Source organism: Cynocephalus volans, chromosome 4 (genome assembly GCF_027409185.1).
Source record: "Cynocephalus volans isolate mCynVol1 chromosome 4, mCynVol1.pri, whole genome shotgun sequence".
Taxonomy (NCBI): Eukaryota; Metazoa; Chordata; class Mammalia; order Dermoptera; family Cynocephalidae; genus Cynocephalus; species Cynocephalus volans.
Window position 1 is genome coordinate 127,757,972 of NC_084463.1, and position 14,639 is coordinate 127,772,610.

The 14,639-nt window shown below is 40.1% G+C and overlaps 1 pseudogene; it reads right to left on the reverse strand.

Moving 5' to 3' along the window:
* Window positions 1–6,576: 6,576 nt before the first annotated feature.
* Window positions 6,577–14,639, reverse strand: part of LOC134376421 (phospholipid hydroperoxide glutathione peroxidase GPX4-like) — a 67,916-nt pseudogene continuing 59,853 nt past the window's right edge.

Sequence of the window (14,639 nt, forward strand, 5' to 3'; positions counted from 1 at the left end):
AAGACTCCACCTTTTAATTACCCACCCTCTTCACAGTTACAATGGAGATGAAATTTCCAACACATAAACTTTTGGGGGACACATTTAACCCATAGCATATTTATGGTTAATATTTATGCTATTATAATTTTATAAACACATTTTGCACTAGAAGGATGTGGTATTCTATAATTAAATTTTTTTCTTTCAATTTTTTTTTTATTTTCCAGGATAAATGATTGTATTGATTTTCTTTGATTTGTTTTCCTATATACCAATCACTAATTCATGTACAAGCCCTCTGTAAATCTATATCTATATAAAATCTATTATCAACATGGTCAAATACATCAGGCAAACTATCAACTTAATTGTTCTTCCATTTTCATTCTCTCTCCTCAGTTTCACCCCAGAGAGCTTTCCAGTTATCATCAACTGCTGAATTCTGAAATGTCATGAAGATGTGTCAGGTAGTATTTCTCTTTTATTCATTATGTTGGGCACCCAGTAGGAACTTTCAGTGAGGAAACATGTCAGTTCTGGGGCATTTAGTTTTTATTCTTTCTCTCTTTCTCTCTTTTTTTGGGGGGGGGGGTAATATCTTTCTCCTCATTTTCTTTTCAAGTGGGAAAACCTTCAAATTCCATTTTTGCTCTAGATCTCTCTCTCTCTCTCTCTCTTTTTTTGGCTTCTCACGGATTTCCTTCCTACAATTATATTCTGGGGTTGAGGAGTGCAAATTAAGTTACTTATCTGCTTTCCTCTTTAGGTTTCAGTATTTTAGGATCTGTTGAATCAGTTATCACTCATCCATCTGCCTTCCAGCTTCCAAAATGTTGCTGTTTTCTTTTTCTTTTCTTTTTTTTTTTTTTTTTGGTTAGCTTAGCCTTTTTTAAAAGATCACTTTGCTGTCATTTCAGTGTATTTTTGGGAATAGAGAAGCACAAAGTCTTTGTTCATTCTAATATCTTTAACCAGAATCTGACCTCTCTACATTTCACTTTCCTGTTATCCTCTAATAATAATCCTATGAGGTAAGCAGGGCAGATCTGATTGTCTCCCTTTTACTGATAAAATACTTAAGATTCAAAGAGCTTAGGTGACTTGTTTGGGGTTACTAAACAGGCTGTGTAATGTTCAAGTTGCAGTAGTTGTAATTTGTTGTTCTTTTCATCTTTAACACATTGCTTCTCAATTCTGGCCAATAGACTCAAAAGCTAGTAAATTTGGAAGTGGTGTTCTATTCCAGGGTTTCCCAAAATGTACACCACAGAACACAGGTCCCAGGAGAAGCTCTGTAAAAAAGAATTCCACAATCAACCTCATTTGAGAAACACTCTACACTAATGGGTTTCCTTAATTCCATGACACCATTAGTTGTAGGAAATAATTATTAAGGTTTAATAACATTTTGATGAAGCAGCAGATAGGATGAAGAAAAAGCATATTATGCACTATATTATAAGAAACACAAAGAATTTGAAAAATGTAAAATCAATATATCTTCTTTCCATAGCCTTTCTATAGTCTTTCACATATTGAAGACTTTGAAAATGGTCATAAAGACACCTGTTATGAGTAGTTAATTCATTGTTTCTCACTTAACTCCTAATAATGTTCCCCATAATTTATTTACCTAATAACAATGCTTTAAAATTCTGCTCTTTGCAGGCCACTGTGCTGTGTGCTAGATATTGGCACGATGATAAATGATTCCTGTCCCTCATGGAGTTTAAGTGAGGTAGGTGTGTCTAACAAAAGTCTTAACCTAATCTGATAAACAGTCAAGTTTACTCTGAGGAATTGACGTTCCAATTAACACCAGAAGGAGGAGTTAGCTCTTGGGAGGTTGTGAGGTTGGAGCGGGCAGAGAACAAAGAACATTCCAGGAATAGGTAGCATTGTTTCAGACTCTACATTGAGAAATGCTGAGCTAGTCCAACCTCCTTTACAGACAGTCAAATATAGCCTAGAGAAATTAAAATTAAAGAATGACAATGGTGAACGGAGTCTTAGACATCTGGTTCAATACTATACCCAGTACACAAATTACCACATCCTAGATAGATGCTCTCCCCCTTTTGAACCACAGAAGTGATAGGGAATGAGTACTTCTTACAGATTCAGAAAGATCTCAGCAATATTTCTTTTCAAGGTTTATAAAATGTTGAAAGAAAAAAATGCCAAGCCAGGGTTATTTTACATTTGTAATATTCACATAAAATAAGTTAATATTTTGGTACACATAAGAATACTATGAAGGTAACACAATGATTAAATATATAATCTCATCTAGAATAATGTCAAAAGTTTTGAATTGGGGCTCTTGTGAATGTGAGACCCAGGCCTGAGTCCCACCTCACTTGCCTACACATTTTAAGCTTTGCATGAAGTTCACTAGCTCTCATTCCATAGCTTGAACTGATAATGTAGCATCCATCCCCTGGGCTACCTGTTGGAGGTGTGTGGAACAGATCTTCTCCCTCTTACATTGGAAAACCCTTTAAATATTTGTACACATTCATTGTGGGCCCCCAAGGCTAAAATATCTCCAGTGGCTTCAGCATTTCTCAGATGCCACAGTTACAAGGACCTTTATTCTCCTGATTCATTTGAAAATATCCCTGGAAAATTTAAAGCTTTGTACTCATTTGGTTCTGTGAAGCATCTCCGTAAATACAGGGTCATGACAACTTTTACTTATTTAAATGCAAAGTCCTCACTGAACCATTTCAGACCTCTTTGCCTCATTTCATACTAACTGACAGAGAATTTCCCCCGTTGCAGCTCTATTCTGTCAGCACCTTCCAATTGTACATTCTTTCCCTGAGTAGAGAGGGTTCTTTCAGCAGAAAACAAAATTAGGTTTGCATGTTACTCTGCAGTGTGGGGTATTCAGATGGAATATGTGTACCCTGATTATATATTTCAGCCAGGCTGACTTGCCCACGGGCCATACACATACCAATCACTGAAAGTGAGCCAAGGACGCTTGAGAGATGTTTTTTTTTTGGCATTTTCCAGAACTCCCCTCACTCCTGCCCAGATTCCACTTGACCCTATCTCCTGTTGGAGGCTTAGTTCTTTTGTAGTTTTCACATGGCTCTGAATCTCAATATTCCTGTAAGTGCTTTGAGTGGGCTTGTTCTGTTCAAAATGACCTCACCTAAGGTATCCTCCCCTTTATTTTGTCCTTTTGGAACATTCCCTGCAATATCCTTCTTGTTACAGTGGCAAGGCCCATTTTGGCCATTATTGAAGACAAAAATGTACAGTGTGAGTACCTGGGAAAAGTACTCTTCCATTAATTCTAGAGAGTTCTCCATCATACCTGGATTCCTGAGACATTTTCATCAGAGACACATATTATTGCATGGTATAAAAAAAAGATCTCCATATGTAAGAATTTCATGAGGGCTTATAGAAGAAGTTCCCAGTCAAGGTCTGTACCTCTGAGTTACTTGGGAAGTGTCAGAAGCCTAGGAGACATATTTGGTGATAAACTTTGCAGAAAATTGGATCATTTTTCTCAATTCTTTATTTATTTTGCCATGTGCCTCCCACTAGAGTGGGCATAATATCTTTCCTGGATCCACTGGATATTAGGCTAGATCATTTAAATTTCTCTGGCCAATAGAATGTTAGCAGAGGTGATGCAAGCAGAGGCTTTCAATGTGTTTGTCTGGCTTGCTTGGCCTCTTATATTTTGGCTATCCACTATGAGAAGATAGTAGGATCCCCTGGTCTTATAACAAACGACTTGAAGAAGGCCTGAACCTGATCTGCCACTTGGAGCAGAACTGCCATGGCCAGCCTGCAGAACCCTACCAAGAAAATGTTTATTGTTATAAGTCATTGAGATTTTGGGGTCGTTTATTATGCACCTCATTTATTATGCACTAGCCGAGACCTGACTAATAAAATGCTCTCAGAATTATTGCCTTCAAATATTCCTTTTATTACCTCCCCTGGAAAACTTTCTGTTTTGGGTTGAACTGTTTCCGAAAGAGATGAGTTGCAGTCCTCACCTTTGATATCTTGAATGTGACCTTATTGGGAAACAAGACTTTTAGAGCTCTCTGTTAGTCCTCTCTGATGAGGTGATATTGGAGTTGAGAACTGAATGATGAAAGCATGCCATTCATGTGAAGAGCCAGGAAAAATCATTCCAGGCAGAGAAAAAAAAAAAAAAGCCCAAAGGTCTTGTTGTGAGAATGAGCTTGGCCTAGTCCTATGAACTGACAGAAAGCAAAGGAGACCAGACCGAGTGAAGTGGACTCAGATCACATCATTTGATGTTTGAGAGACAGGTGAGGCCAGATCTTCCAGGACCTTGCAAGCCATGGTCAAGAGTTCGAATTTTTATTCTCAATTCAATAGTGGAACTATTGGAGGATTTTACGTAAAGGGGTAACATGAGACTTGAAAAAAATCTCTCTGGCTTCTGCTATGGACTAGACGGTGGTGGGAGTGGGAGGAAGAGCAGGATGAGCAGGAAGGAGGCTGTGGTGGTTAGCTGGGTGAGAGGTAGATGATAGCATGAAGCAGGGTGACATCAGTGACGATTTCAGTAGCTCAGATTAGGGTAGATATTTTCAAAGTATAACTGATAGGTCTTTCTGGTTGCTTAAATGAAGGGTTGAGAGAGAATTAATGAAGACTCCGAGGTATGAGTTTTTGTAACTGTGTGTTTGATGGTCCCTTTTGTTAAGATGCAGAAGATGGTTTTGGGGGGGATATTTAAGAGTTCACAAGAAATTTTGCTCCATATTTCCCTTCAAATGTCAACTTTGGGCCTTAACAAAAGGGGCAGAAATTCTATCCTAATGTACATGGAACTCAGGTGTCAACTGGTCCTTATGGTTAAGAATAGGAGTTGATAAACTGGCTCAGTCAGTTCAGGCTGCTATACCCATGCCATACCCATACTATAGACTGGGTGGCTTATAAACAACAGAAATTTATTTCTCCTAGTTCTGGAGGCTGAGAAGTCTAAAATCAAGGCACCAGCAGATCCAGTGTCTAGTGAGGGTACTCTTTCTGGTTTGCAGATGTCTGTCTTCTCATTGTATCCTCACACGGTGAAGAGAGGAAGCAAGCTCTTATGTCTCTTCCTCTTTTATAAGGACATTAATCCCATCATGAGGGCTTCATCCTCATGACCTAATTACCGCCCAAGGGCCCCACCTCCTAATACTAACACACTAGGGGTTAGGATTCAACACACGAATTTTGATGGGGACACAATCATTTAGTCCATAGAACAACCTTTTTCTTAAAGGGCCTGTTAGTAAATATTTTAGGCTTTGCAGGACAAGAAACAAAATACTGGATATTATATAGGTACTTAATATAAAATAATTTAAAAATGTAAAATACGTTTTTAGCTCACAGGGCCACAAATAAAACCAACAGCTTGCTGGACTGGTCTCTGGAAGGTAGTTTGCTGACCCTTGGTCTAGATCAGTGGTTTAAACTACTGTCCATGAACCAAATCTAGCCAGCCACTTGTCTTTGAAAATAAAGTTTTATTGACACATAATCACACTTATTCATTTACATATTGCCCATGGGTACTTTTCTGCTACAATGTAGTGTTGAGTTGTTGCAACAGAGACCACATGCTCCACAGCCTAAAAGATCTACTCTCTGGCCGGTTAGAAAAAAAGTCTGCTAACCCTGGTCTAGATAACAGTGTTGGAGCCCCTGTCTCCTGTCTTATGGAAGGCTATTACCTTCCTTAAGTTTTCTGGAAATTTCCAGGGGGATTATAGTCTCATGGTCCTTTCCAGATCTGAGTCCTTGTACTCGCAAATAGATTATTCCACCATCTCACACATGCTCTACATGTTGTGTTACCTTACAGGGAGAATTTGATCTCGACTCCTTCATGTCCATAAGCTTTCTGCAACAAAATTCGAGTAACAAAGCATTCTTCCAGAACTTTGGGTGAGAGTTAGGCCTTGAGGATATGGAGGGGGTTTATATCACAAAATAAGAATAACTTAAAATTGATTATTGGACATTTTTCATTTCTTTTTTTTAAAAAGTCCCTTGACCACATTGGCTCACATAGACTCCAATCCTTCACCGTGATGCTCTGCTCTCTCCATTTTTCTCTCTTCTCCTTTTCCCTCCTCCACTTTCTCCATCCCCAAATTTTATTTTCTTTATCTGGTTGATTGGTTAAACTCATTTTTTATTGATTTCTGCCATTCTATGTTAGGTTTAATTTTCTACTCTCCAAGAGACTTACCAAGATTTATTTTTTTTTAAAAAAACTACTTCCTTCTTAAGAAAAATTGTTTCTAACCTTAACATAATACTCTCTTTGTATCTTTTTTTTTTTTTTTTTTTTTTCTCTCTCTCGTGTATTTTTTATTCCCACAAGGCAGCCAGGGGTGGGGGTCACTGAGCCCAAGCGAGCTGGGACACGGGACCTTCATCCGGCAGGGGGCGAACTCCGGGCTCTCGGGTCTGCCCCACCAGAGGGCTGGTTTGCAGACAGACCGTCATAGGTGCCGGGTGGAAGGCTCCGGGTGGGGGGTGGGGTGAGCACAGGCAGGGAGCTGGGGCAGGGGGCACGGGCTTGTGGAGCTAGAGAGAGCGGGACAGGTCCTTCTCTATTACCAGCGGCTCCTCCATGGGGCTGAACGGCTTCACCACGCAGCAGCCGTTCTTGTTGATGGAAACTTGGTAAAGTTCAATTTGGTGGCATTTCCGAGCACGCCCTTCCCCTTGGGCTGGATTTTCATCCACTTCCACAGCGGGTGGGCGTCATCCTTATTCACACGGATCTTGCTGCACATATGGAACTTGACATTGTAGCCAATGTCTGCACACTCCCTGGCTCCTGCCTCCGGAACTGGTTGCAGGGGAAGGCCAGGGTATCGGGAGTGCAGGTCGACAAGCTGAGTATAGTTTCCATGGGTTTTGCCTCATTGCGAGGCCACGTTGGGGACGATGCACACCAAGCCCCGGTACTTCTCCAGGCAAACCACGAGCTTGTCGATGTCCTTGGCTGAGGACTCGTGCATGGAGCGCGCACAGCGCCAGTCATCGTGGCCACACATGGTGTGGGCTGGGCCAGGTTAGGCCCCGCCAGGGCCCTGCAGAGCAGCTCCGGCTTCCGCAGGTGGCTCAGGCGGCTGAAGCCTTTCCTTATATCTTAACACCAAAATATCATGGGTGGTGCACGGCCATCCTCTGCACAGAAACTTGCTTTTCCATCTTGCCACAGTATGACATTTCTATAACTGGAGACACGGTTGGCTTCCTAATGTGTCACAGAGTGTTCGATGTGTGACCTACAGTGCACTCTGCTTTTTAGATCTTTGCGTCTCCATTTTGCAGACAAGAAAATCGAGGTTCAGACAGCTTGTGTCCAAAGTCACGTCTCTAACAAATGGGATTTGAATCTATCTTTCTGCTGCTAATTTTCAAGCTGTTTTTACTGCACCACAGAGTTTTGAATCTGGCCAGTCTTTTATAGAACACCAGATACAAACAGAGAAAATATATCATTTTCTGGGGAGCAAGAAAATAACGAAGTATTAGTTGGTATTTTAAGACACTTTCAACTGTTGAGCCAGATTGTGGAGAATGGGGAAAGGACAAATACCATATTTCTGTTCCAAAAAGGACAATAAACCACGTAAGCAGTTCTCCTTAGGTTAGTGTACAAAGCAGGTGTGGGGGAAATATGAGAAACAACTTTGTGGGCTCCAGTGAGGAAACACTTCAAAAAATATCATTTGATTAAGAGACAGCCCGCATGATTCAATGAGGAGGCGGAGGTATTGCCTTGGAAAAGCATCAGATAAAGAAATACTAAATGCCTGTAGAAGTGTCGTGGGTATGGGGGCTAAAAACAGCTTGTGGAATGGCAAACTTTCTGAAAAACATGGCAACAGCAAGTGTCCATAAATGGCAACTTCACTCTCATGGATGAGTGGGAAACAGCAGAGGGTAATTTTTAGAATGCTTGTTTTTTACGTTTGTGGAGTGAAGTGATGCCATTGGAAATATTAAGAAGGATGAAAATGTGTTGGTGACGAAAGAACACTTATGAAAATAGAATAGCACCAGGACGTGATAACCTGATGGAGATCATTTGATGACTAAATAAAGAAGATTGTTGATACTTGAAAAACAGTGCTCTTAGCCAATTAACCAGAATAGACCCCCTTTCCTCTGTATCACATTGGTGTAAAACAGTGCTTTCTGAATTGGGAGGCCTTTTGAAGTTTCCTTCATTATCTTCGGGTAAGAAAAAATCTCAGTTAACCAAATGTCTGAAGATTGGGAGATTCTGGACAATTATATTTTCTGATTATTTGTTTTATTGTTTATTTTGTTTTACAAATGTCCAAATTTTATTTTCTGCCTGTCTTATGGATGCTTTAAAACCTTGCTATGCTGCAGGATTTCTTTGGGTTAATAAAGACTCCTTTGTTGATTCAGCAAATTTTCATTGAGCACTTACAGTGTAGCAAGTTTTATGGTGAGTGTGGATGACTTAAAGATGACTATGATGGGAATCCTGTCTTTGTAACATTCAAGGAACGGTAAAGGTGGCCATAAAAGCTGAAAGAGATTGAGATAACTGCAGGCTGAAACAAAAATGTCTTCTGGAAGCTAACCTAAGAACCCTAAGATAATATCTTTATGATGATAAGACTCTGTCTTCTAAACATGGAAGGCAAAATATGTCAGGTTGAAAGCTCTAGTTAGCTACATTCTGGTTGGCTGAGTTTGGCATATATTAAAGTATAGTTATCAAATCCAGGTGCAATCTTATCAATTCTTGGAATTTTTTTTATTACTTACTTGGTCCTGTAATAGTCTGTTTCTGTTACTAATAACAAAATACCTGAAACTGGGTAATTTGTAAAGAAACTATGTTTATTTCTTACAGTTTAGGCAGCTAGACAGTCCAGAGTCTAGGAAACACATCTGATGAGAGTCTTCTTTGGTGGTGACACACAGGACATCGCATTGCAACAATGGCAGGAGCAGAGAGATAGGGGCTCTCAGAACTATGCCCATGACCACCATTTTTAATTCACTCATTAGGGCATGGTGCTCAGAATCCAATCACCTCTTCAAGGCCCCACCTTTCAATTACCGTAATAGGATTTCCCAGCCTCTTAATAGTCACAGTGGGGATCAAGCTTTGAATACCTAAAACTTGGGGGACACAATTCAATCCATGTCAGTTCCAATGGTAATAATCCATTTTCTTGGATTATTAGAATGGAATGAAATATTATCACCATTTTCTGAATAAGAAAAAGCAAGCATTCTCTTACCAAATGATATGGCCTAGGGAAACTTCTTGAGGGCCAGTCATATTCTGGAGGGAAAGGTATCTGGGAATTTGAAATTAATATCTATCTAAAAAACACTGCAAATGATTTATTTTCTCATGAGATCATAGAATAAGTCATAGTTGATGATATAAAATTGTATTTGCATTGCACCAAGTGATTTCTTTAAATTAGAAAGACTGAAATTGGTACTTTTAAATTATGGTCTATCAGTAGGACCACGTTGCATGAGGACTATTTAGCAAACTCTATATTCAAAGGACTTCACTCCCTTTTAAATTCTTTAATAAGGCAAGAGTACCAAGTTAAAGAAAGTTGTATTTTGCATTTTCTTCCCTCCCTCTTACCACTCTGTGCACTCATTTTCTTTCCCAGGAGTCTTAAATTCTTCTTCACTCAGGCTAATGCCTGTGCTTTGGACCTCTCATTTTCTTCCATTTTACACAATCTATATTCAGCTAATTGTCTTACTGGTACAGATTTTTTTTTTTTTTTGAAATCCCTAAGTTATGATAAAGTAAACTATAGCAGTTTACTCTATGTGAGACATCAAAAGACATTAACACCTACACAACACACTTAACTCAAACAAATAGGGCCTTTTGTAGAGTTTTACCACCAGATTCTATTGAATAAATGCTCATGGGATACCAACTACTTTGGGAAAGAAACCCTAAAAATGACTAGGTGAGAGTGGGGAGTAGGATCAAAAATGGATAAAATACGAACCCAGAATGCCATCAAGATGGGTATTCAAACATTTCTCTTGTGGAAGAATACAATGTTCAATAAGGTAGATGATCTAAGAGAAGATCCAAAAATTCAGTTGGAATTCAAAACTAGAAGAAATCACATCTAATCGAAGGGATTATCAGGCATGATCTTGTGGAGGAGATCATGTTCAAATTGAGCTTCGCGGTTTCAGATTTTAACAAGTGAAAAGAAGGTGAATCATTTGGATGTAAAGAACGTTGTGAGTACAAATACGGCATCAGACTTCAGGATATGCTTGAGGAACAGCTCATGGTTCAGTTTGTCCAAAGCCTTGGGTTTGGACAAAAGAAAAAAACTTTTTTTTCCTTCTCCAAATGAAAGATTATGCAAAACTTCAAAATATAGTATAAATCCAAATAACCAAGCTGCTGTAGTTAAAGGGTGTGTGGGGGTCTAGTTAAAGGGTGTGCGTGCATGCGTGTGTATGTGTTTGTTAGAAGACAACTGGAGGGAGTGTATTAGTGTCCTAGGGCTGCCATAACAAATTATGAAAAACTTGGTGCCTTAAAACAACAGAAATTTATCCTCTCACAGTTCTGGAGGCTTTAAAGTATGAAATCAAGGCACTGGCAGGGCCATGATCCCTCTGATGGTTCTGGAGAGAATCCTTCCTTGCCTCTTCCAACTTCTGGTGACTGTTAGCAAGTCTTGGTGCTCCTTGCTTGTGAAAACATGACTCCAGTCTCTGCCTCCATCTTTGCATGGCCTTCCTCCTGTGTCTCTACATCCAAATCTCCATTTCCTTATTAGGACACCAGTCATATGGGATTTAGGGCCCACCCTAATCCAGTATGACCTCATCTAAACTTAACAAATTATATTGGCAAAGACCCTAATTCCAAATAGGTCACATTCACAGGTACCTGGGGTTAGAACTCAACATATCTTTTAGGGGGACACAGTTTAACACACAATAGGGAGGCTTCTTGAGATTCTGAGTTCCCCTTGCTGCAACTACTCCCCTCCCCTAAAGTGATCATTCAGATACCCCAACGGAGCCTTAGGGCTGCCCGCCCAGAAGAAGGAAAACCACTGAGCTAGTGCCCTGTTCCTCATTGCCTGATCAATAGAATCACCTAAAGCATATTTCATATGCAAAATGAGCCCCACCCCAATCTGCTGAACCAGAATCTTGGAGTCTGTGTTTCTATAAAGTGTTCCAGGGCAGTCTTATGATTGATTAGTCAAGTTTATAATGAACACAGAGCTAGAGCAGAGGATCTTTTTGGAAAATAGACTTAGAATGCAGATTATGGAGAACCTTGATAACAGGCTGAGGAACAGTATCTTCGAGAGGTGTTTGTGATGATTGTCTTGCTGTTGCTCATTATGTCACACCGTGTTCAGGTCTTCCACTGTGTCAATACATGGGACAAGTCCCAAGAGCTAATTTCTAGGGATTCCTCCCCACCCAGGAGGCAGCTCTGGTGCCTTTGGGTTCTAAGAGCCCAGCCAAGAGCTGGGTTCCCCATGCTGTAGGAGGGCTCCAGGGCCCAAGGGTGAGGGCCGTCTGTGTCTGAGGGGTGACCTGCAGGGCAGTGGGGCTGGGAGGGCCCTTCATGAGAGGCTGCTGCGGGCCTCATTCTGCTGGCTGAGGAGGAAACGCCTGCTGCAGCAGCTGCCTCGTGTCTCCTCTTTAGGGTTGCCTCCACCTTGAGCCCACGTGTGGGAGCAAGCAAGGGAAGTCGGCCTAAGAGGAGAGCAGCCAGGCCTGATGGGCGGATGGGCCGCAGGGGAGGGAAGGCATGCTGTCGGTGACTCAGAGTCAGCAAGAGGTGGATTTCACCAGCAGGAAGTTGGATTCAGGAGGCACTGCCGGGTACTTTTCCATCCTCTCTCCCTCCCCTTCCCCCCATGATCCCATGGTCCAGGATGCCAAATGCACCGGCCAAACTCAGCTTGTTTCCTAGAGCTGCACAAACTGTTTCTACTGACTGGAGCTGGTCAAAATAAAACAACTGAAGAACCTGTCAGAATCCAATGAATGATGTGCAGCCCTGTTTGTGCAGGTGTTTGTGTGGCTGATGGATTAGAAACAGGTGTTTGTGACAAGCAACCACTCGCTCTTTCCTACCATCAATAATCCTCTGTCCCAGTCAGGAAAAGAGAAACGAAATTGTATGACAGGTGCTCTTTCAAAATATAAGTTGTGCCACCAAAATCTCACAACAAATCTTGGAGGCCGTTAAATCATTTTATAGATGAGGAAACAGAGGCTGGGGAACTTTCCCCTTCTCCTGTACTGTAGTTAAGTTGCAGAGCTGTAATTTATATCCCACTCTGTCTGTCCCCAAAGCCCATAAATGCTCAGTTAGTCCAGGTTCCCTCCCAATCAAATCCTTCTCAGTGTTGTCTCTGCTGTGCCCATCTCAATTAGGTGGTTTTTTTCTCACGTATAGTGGTTTCTCCTTTTTTCTCCCAACCTCCATGTTTTTACCTGTTCTTCAGAACTCTGTGCAATAAGGGAGCAGACATGAGAAGTCTGGAATCATCCAGTTAAATTTCATCATCACCTTGGCTATGTGAGTCAGAAATGTTTAATTTTTCTAATTCTTATTCATATGGAGGGAATAATAATAATTGTTTATAAGGTAGTTATGAGTATGTAAAAGAATACACGAAAAGTGTTTCACCTATAGGTAGCATGTCTTATTACTCAAGTCTCTTTCTTGAAAGTTCTTTCTATGTTAATCTCTGGTCCGTTTGATAGGCAGTGAGTCCCTTTGCACTTCCTGCCTGTAGGACATCCGTGCCCTATAGTGGGCACGCACTCATTTTCTGTTTGTGTCATGTGTGTCAACTTTGTATCCTAGAAGAGAACTTAAAATACAGGCATTAGTCATTGTTATTTATTTATTTTTCTCTACATCTTGTGCTCTATACTTGCTTAGATGCTCAGTAATTACAGATTGAAGGTCTTTTATCCAAGTCAAAACAACCGAACTGTTTTCTGTATGTGGGCCCAACTTCCAACTAGTGGATTATTGTTGTTATTTTCACATCATCTATGATATAAAAAGTTGGTTGCTCCTTCCATATCTCTCCTTTCTGTCCTGTTCCTCCTTTCCTTTCCTCTTTTTCTTAAGCACTTCTTGGGTACCTTCTAAGTTATTAATACTGGGCAGACTGCTGTGTTGGATACTGTCAGCAACATATACAGGGGAGCGAGAGAAGAAATGATCATACCTTGGGCCTGAACACTCGAATAGCACTTCCAATAATCCAACTAATTTCATGGTTCCCAGGGAAGATATAGGAGAAAAAGAGACCTGTAAAAGTCATACTTAACTGTTTTTTTTTCCCTTACATTGTTCTATAGTACCCTTAGCTGAGCTGTAATGCTTGATGTTGCAAGGAGTCCTTTGGAATAGACCAGTTTCCCAAAGCATGGCAATCAGATCACCTCCATAAGAATCACATTCAGAAGATATCACAAATTATGTTAACCACATCAGTTCCAAAGAAATACTATAGGGAATGCATATATATAAATGTGCACACACACATATGTGCGTGTATATATATTTATATGTGTGAGAGTTTGTGTATATATACATGTATCCAGCAATCCTTGCCCTCCTCTTGCCTACCCTTCCCTGTCCTTCAGATCCATTTTTCAGAAGGATTCATGTCAACTCTCATACCTGTTTATTTTTGTATTTATCTCCAAATTTCTAAATAACATGCTTATACTGCTATTTCTTGGCTTGTTAATTTTAGTCATTAGCTATTAACTGCCTGTGTTAAGGTAAATAAAGATTTACCTCTTTTATAATTCCCTCTTCCTTTTCTTTCTGGAGATTCATGTTTTATAGTTGTGGGAAATTTCCCCAAATTCCTTCTCTGATAAATTCATCACTTCTGTACTTTTTGAATCTCCCAGCTACCTACATTAGAGAGATATTGAACTTCCTGTTTGATGCTCTACTTCTCTTTTCCTGTTTGTTTTTCCTTCTTCTTTGCTATTTTCTCTTTGTTCTTTTGCATACTTTCTTAGAGATTTCCTTGACTCTTCTAGACTTCCTATTAAATGTTTTATTTGGGCCACTTTTAATTATCAAGAGTGCTTTCTTTTTATCTACTTCTTCTTTTTTTTAAATGGCATCCTTTCCTTGTTTGATAAAAGCAAAATCTGCATATCTTTTCTAACTGTGAGGATGTTATGGATAAGTTTGTTTGTTTCTGTTTGTTTGCCTGTTTGAAGAATCTTTTCTTTTTTGTGTGTTGGAAGCTTTTCTAAAATGCCTGCTATTCCTTAGCTGTCAATCTGTGCTTAAGTGTGAGGCAATAAGACCAATTGAAAGTTCTGTTTAAGAATGGATTGGTGAATGATTATTGGATCATTTAATGGTGACTTCTTTACATAGGAAGATCCACCAAATATCATGGGTTTTCTGGGGGTTATTCAGTTTTATAAGGGAAACAGAATCATACAATATTTTGTTTGGAAAGTAGGTTTTATAGAGTCTTATAGGCCATGGCAAGAGATTTAGGTTTACTTTCATCCTAAACATTGGCAGTCCCATGAGGGTTTTATGTAGGAGAGAAATATGACCT